Here is a 6000-nt window from a genome sequence, read left to right on the forward strand (position 1 = left end):
CTTATGAGGAAAGGGGATTGTGTTGGTTTGGGTGGTAGCCCTATTGTATCTCTTGATTGTAATCACCAACTTGTCGTTCCCCCTAATGAAGTTGCAAATGATATTAAGGATAATGCTCCTTGTGTGGATAACTTACATGTGGATATTCTGGCTTTGTGTGATACCAACAGGGATGTTTTAAATGGTTCCTCTAATGATTTGTCTTCTGGTGACTCCATGGGTGCCCTAGGGGTGATGCTTATCACCAATGTGGTCAATCTAGAGGATGTTATTGATGTGCCTATCTTTATTATTTTGAAGGATGGTATGGATGCTCATTTAGCTTTAAATTTGAAGAAGTCTTGTGTGGATCATTCAGAATGGGTGGATTCTTGTTCTTCTTTGGCTAGTCATGGTGATGGGGAGGATATGGTTGAGCCTATGGATGATTTATATAGTTTAAAGGTGCTTTGTATTGATGATGATGCTTTCAAGATTGGTGGTGGGAAATGTAACAGGAGGAAAAATAAAAAGAAAGCTAAAAAAAGTAATTCTTTGTGTTGCTTGTGTCTTTTATTGGTTTCTGCTATTTTATATTCTATGTGGCTTGTCTCAGCTTCTGTTTGGATGTTTGAGCTCTGGAATGTTCCTATTTTACTGTTATTTTATGCTTGATTGGTTTCTTGTTATGGTTGGTTTGTTGTGTTGTTGAGTGTTGCAACTTAGTTTTCAAAACTATGTTTATATATCATATGAGTTTTTGATGAAATCAAAATAATATTATGTTGATTACTGTTTCTCCTAAGAAATTTTGGAAAAATTTTGTTTTTGTTGTTTGTGTGTACTAACATTTCAGGGAAATCATACTCCAGAATGCCGAAAACTTCAAATCATATTAGATTAGGTTTTCTTGTAATTGAAGTCTGTACTTTTTCTATTTTTCTTGAGTTTGAGAGAGTGTGATTGTAATTAGGTAATCATGCACATACACATTGGGGTAGTGAGTCAGAACTTATATTTTTAAAACTAATGGTATTGTATAATTATGGAATCGTATTGGACGATTTGACCTGAGTGTTCCTCCAGAAAGAGGTTAATCGAATCATGCCTTGGAAATTTCTTTTGAACTATTCGTACTATACAAACATTGATTCATTAAGATAACATCCAGAGTACAAAATGGATACATACCAATTCATCTCGAACGAAATCACCATTTTCTAAACTCATTAAATTGTACGAATTAGTTTCATACATACGACATCTGGAGTATGAAATGGGTACGTATCAGTTTGTCCCATACGAACAAGTAAGTTTTTTGAATTGTTTGTACTGTATGAAATTAGTTTTATAAAGATGACATCCATAGTATGAAAAGGGCTTGTTTATGTTCGTATCATATGAAGCTTCAATTAATTTAATAAGTTATTATTATACAAAGTTTGGTTCAAATAGATGATGACCAGAGTATGAAATGGGTTCATACGAAATCGTATCGGACGAACCTGTTTAATTTTGAATTGTTTATACTGTATGATATCAGTTCATACATACGACTAACAGAGTACAAAATAAGTTCGTACAGGATCATACAAAAGGATTTTTTGAACTGTTCGTACATATGAAGTATGATCATGCTACATGATCTAAGAACATCTAACTTGAATTTTTTTAGTTTTCTTGATGGTATTTCTTATCCTTTCTATATAAGGGTCATAAAAATTGACTATCAAAGATTATTAAATGAATTTTCTCTTAAGAGTGAGAGTGAGAGTGTTTGGGAGTGAGGTTCTCTTTGTATGTTCCTCAAATCTCTACCTTACTTCTTTGAAGACTCTTGAGAGAAGATCTTTGGAGAAGATCCAATACTGTATGTTTTGATTGAAAAATATAAGTTTGGTTTTGAAAAAGTATTAATTTTCTTTGGGAATATTAAATTTTTGAATTTTAGTTTTTAAATCGAACACAATATTAGGAACAATATATCGTCTCAAAAAGACGAGAATATCATTCACTAATAGATTCATATTACAAATCTTTAACTTTATCCTGATTATCGTAGTCAAACTCAGGAAAGAATCACATTTGACCCTGAAGGATCAAAATGAAATTTAATCGAGCGTTTAACTATGCTAATATGGATAAAAAGATCATTAATTTCAAATTTAAAATCATAATAATATAACGACATATCTTTCCAAGGAAACAAAATATCGCCTATTATTAATCATTTGAAAATGACGATAGTGATCGTCAAATTTGAATTTCCCAAAGATAATTAATTGAAGGTTTTGAAAAACTTGATTTTAAAAATCAGTTATGGGTTTCTAAATCTCCTACGAGCGTATGCCATCGTAGTTAATTACATCGTAGGAAATTGGAATTTCCTACGAATACTCTCGATTAAAATAGCGGTATAAGTTTTATTTAAGATTTCAAAGTTAGATATCAAAGGAAGTAAAGGTTGGAATTTTCAATTGGGATTGGGTCAAATTTGAACATTTATTTCTGGAGTCGAAGGAAGAAGTGTAGGAGGTGTTTTGAGATTCTGAATTACTTTATAAACACCCCAGCCTATCCTAAGTGTTGGGCTTAAATTTGATGGAAAGATATTTAATGTTTAAGTGATCAATTTTATTAGAAATTGGGATTAGATTCCCGGAAGTTGAGGTCTTATAGCCCGAGCTCGCCTTAGAACCTAAGTCTAAATTGGGTACTAGAAAGTAACTCGAGCCTAACTAGTGCAATGCAAATTCGGTCTTATCCCGGCCTAGATTGGAGAGCCAGCTAAACCACCTAGGCGCTTTAAAATATGTATCCGGTCTTTTAATGTTGAGTGGTAAGGATGTTATTTAAAAGAAGCTTTTGAGAACGGGGCCGACATCTAAAGCGGATCCTAATTGGTCCCTTTGACTTATGTTGGGTTTGATGCTTAAGCTAAAAAAATGAAATTTAAAGTTTTAGAAATTTAATTTGTTATTAATCTAATATATGATAATCGACTCAATTAAATACTTAAATTTGAATGAAGGCTATGAAATGAGAACTCTCGGCAGTCCCGGACTTACTTCTTAAATTCATTAGAGTTTCTATGTGATCTTAAAATTTTTAATTTGATTTAAGTAAAAAAATTTTATTAAGTCCTTAAGAGCCTACAACCGGATTCCAGGCTAAAATAAAGATCGACATGCAAAAGCGTTAAAAAAATTACTAAAAGCAAGTAATCCTATATTGCAATCAACATCAAGAATTAATCAAATCAATTAAATTAATATTCAAATTGAAAGTCCATAGGCAAGTGCCTTTTATTATTACATCCCAGAATTTGCAGAAAAGTAAAGTGGCCTGGCACCACTAACAACAACCCTGTTCTATTCCTAAGACTTAAGTGATTTTGAGATTTGGGATTCTTCTCGCTATCCCCTTCTTCGTCTTCCCACGAGCATCTTGATTCGTCGGTTCCGGATATCCAAATGAAAAGAAACTCCCCGTTGAACGAGGTGTTATCTTTCATCTTTAGATATTTAAAGAGTATACTAACTTGATCTTCAAAATGGAAGAAGACTCTCCCCTTTAGGGATGTCTTCTCCTATTTGAAATTCAAGTTGGATATTAATATCCCAAAGTCAAATCACTTTGAATACAACTCAAATTATATCAAATTACATTAATCAAAATTGAAAAATCTAGACTCGATCCTACAGGGTTATCCTAATAATCAACAGTTGTATATACAGTCTCAAGTAGTTAATATTCAAAATTTGGAATGCTCAATTACTTACAACACAAAGTACAGAAAAGTAAATAAACAAACACATGAATTCTAAGCTAACAACCAGCATGCAATGAAAGCTCGAAAACCTGGCACACAATAGAAAAGTAAACATCGGCCTAACCTAAAACTAGGGTCGATGATCCTAGTAAATCATATGAAGTGTGTGAGGTAGGCTGTGTGGCTTTGATATATCCTAAATAGGATCATTAGTTAAAGTTGATTAATATTTAATTGGTTGAAAGGCTCAAAGGAGATTTAATTAGAGTTTTAAGTGTTAATGGTTTAAAGTCAATTTTAAGATTGATTATTAATTATTTACTGAATACCACCTTTATTTCACACCAAGGCTGTGAATTTTATTTCACCTTCCTTGGGGCTAATTTAATAGCCTCGTAAGCTTGGGTTACCCAGTGGTACCCAGTATAATTAAGTGATTTAAATTGATTAAGATTTGAATGTTAATGAATTTTAATTAAGGTTGGTTGATTGCTAGTTTTATGGGTTGGTTAGACATTTCTGGAGTTTTAAAACAATTTTGAAATTTTTAAGAATTTTTGGAATATTTTAATCATTTAATTAAGGGGTCAAAAGTTAACTTTTTAATAAAAGATATTTTCTGAAAAATTAGCATTTTATTAAAATACTAGGCCTTAATACAATCAGTTAGACAGTAAGTACGCTGAAATTAGACTTTTCTACATTTAGTTACGAAGGTTAGATGTTTTGAACTAATTTTGACTTAGGTTTGACCAAAAAGATGGCTTTTTTATTTTAATGCTTTAATCAATTTTTGATATTTTTAATAAACATTATACATTATCACGGGTTGAATGCAAGTGAGTTTGGTCAATTTGGATTTTTCTTGAATTAGTTATGAAGCTTTGAGGTTTGATGTATTTAATGAATTTTTTAAATTGTTTAATTAAAGGGCTTTTTTGTGATTTTACTCCAAATGAGATCCCAACTCCTTGAAATCATCTCCAAAGGTCAGGCATGACCTAAGGAGAGATTACCAAGTATTTGGGAAATTTTTGGAATTTTTAATTATTATTAATTAATTAAATTAATAAAATATTAATTTCCAATTGAAATTAAATTAAGGTTTAATTTGATGTCAAATTAAAGGGCTTTTATTTTTCATTGGTTGAGGATTGAATTTTGGTCAATTTTAGGTATTATTTGTATTTTTTGGGTTTAAATTTAATTTATATATTTTCTGGAAAGTTTAGAGGCTTAATTAAGGATTAATGTTGACCTGTTTAAGTTTATGATCTAATAAGCTCCAAATTGAGTGAAATTTGAACCTATGGTTTATAATATCACTAAGTTTAATTTTCTCAAGTTTCACCCCTATTGGGTGTGTGTAGAATTTCCTAGGATTTTTCTAAGTTGACTATACATTGTCCTTAATTATTGTTCGTAGGTGGCACTAGTGTTCAATTGGGCTTAAATCTCTGTTCATCTAACCCTTAGACATGTACAAGCATACCACAAAAAGTAGGAAGCCTAATTCTACTAATTTGGAGAGTTGTGGATTTTCAAAGTTTTGGGTCCAAAATGGACCCATAACTTTGGAAATTTACCCCATAGCAATCTACTGGACATATGGACCTAAGAAAATTACAGATAATGCCAAAGATGTCCAAAAGCATTTCACCAAAATTTGAACCTCATTTATTTGAACCTCATTTGAGCACCAGATTAAGAGAAAATTAGAAAACTTAGATTTGAAACAAACCCAAATTTTCACAATATAGTGATCAAAACAGATTTAATTCAATTTTAATAAATACTAGAGCTCAAGAGCTTTCCAACAAGCCTAAAAATGTTAAATTTGGTGAGAATTTTGGATTTACTATGAATTTTAGAAGTTTATAAGCATTTAAATGATTTTAAAAACCTTTTTGATCAAATCGGGCCGCCAGCGCCGCCGATCCAATGATTGTCAATGATTGGAAACGCGGCGCCACACCTCCATGCATGAGGACACGTGTCAAACGGGGACGTGATCACTTAAACACATCGGCCGTTTACAATAGCCGTCGGATCGGCCTAGATTTGAGTGGAGGGCCACGATGGCGCCACGTTGCCACACGAAACATCCAGGAGACCCGGGTTCGAATCCCAGCTCAGATGCACACCGATTGAGTTTATCTGGACCGTCTGATCATTGATCGGACGGTCCAGATCTTTCGATTAATAACAGTTTAGAAGATGAGTAAAATTTCAAATGCTTATATCTCCCA

This window comes from Dendrobium catenatum, unplaced genomic scaffold (assembly GCF_001605985.2).
Source record: "Dendrobium catenatum unplaced genomic scaffold, ASM160598v2 fragScaff_scaffold_1548, whole genome shotgun sequence".
NCBI lineage: Eukaryota > Viridiplantae > Streptophyta > Magnoliopsida > Asparagales > Orchidaceae > Dendrobium > Dendrobium catenatum.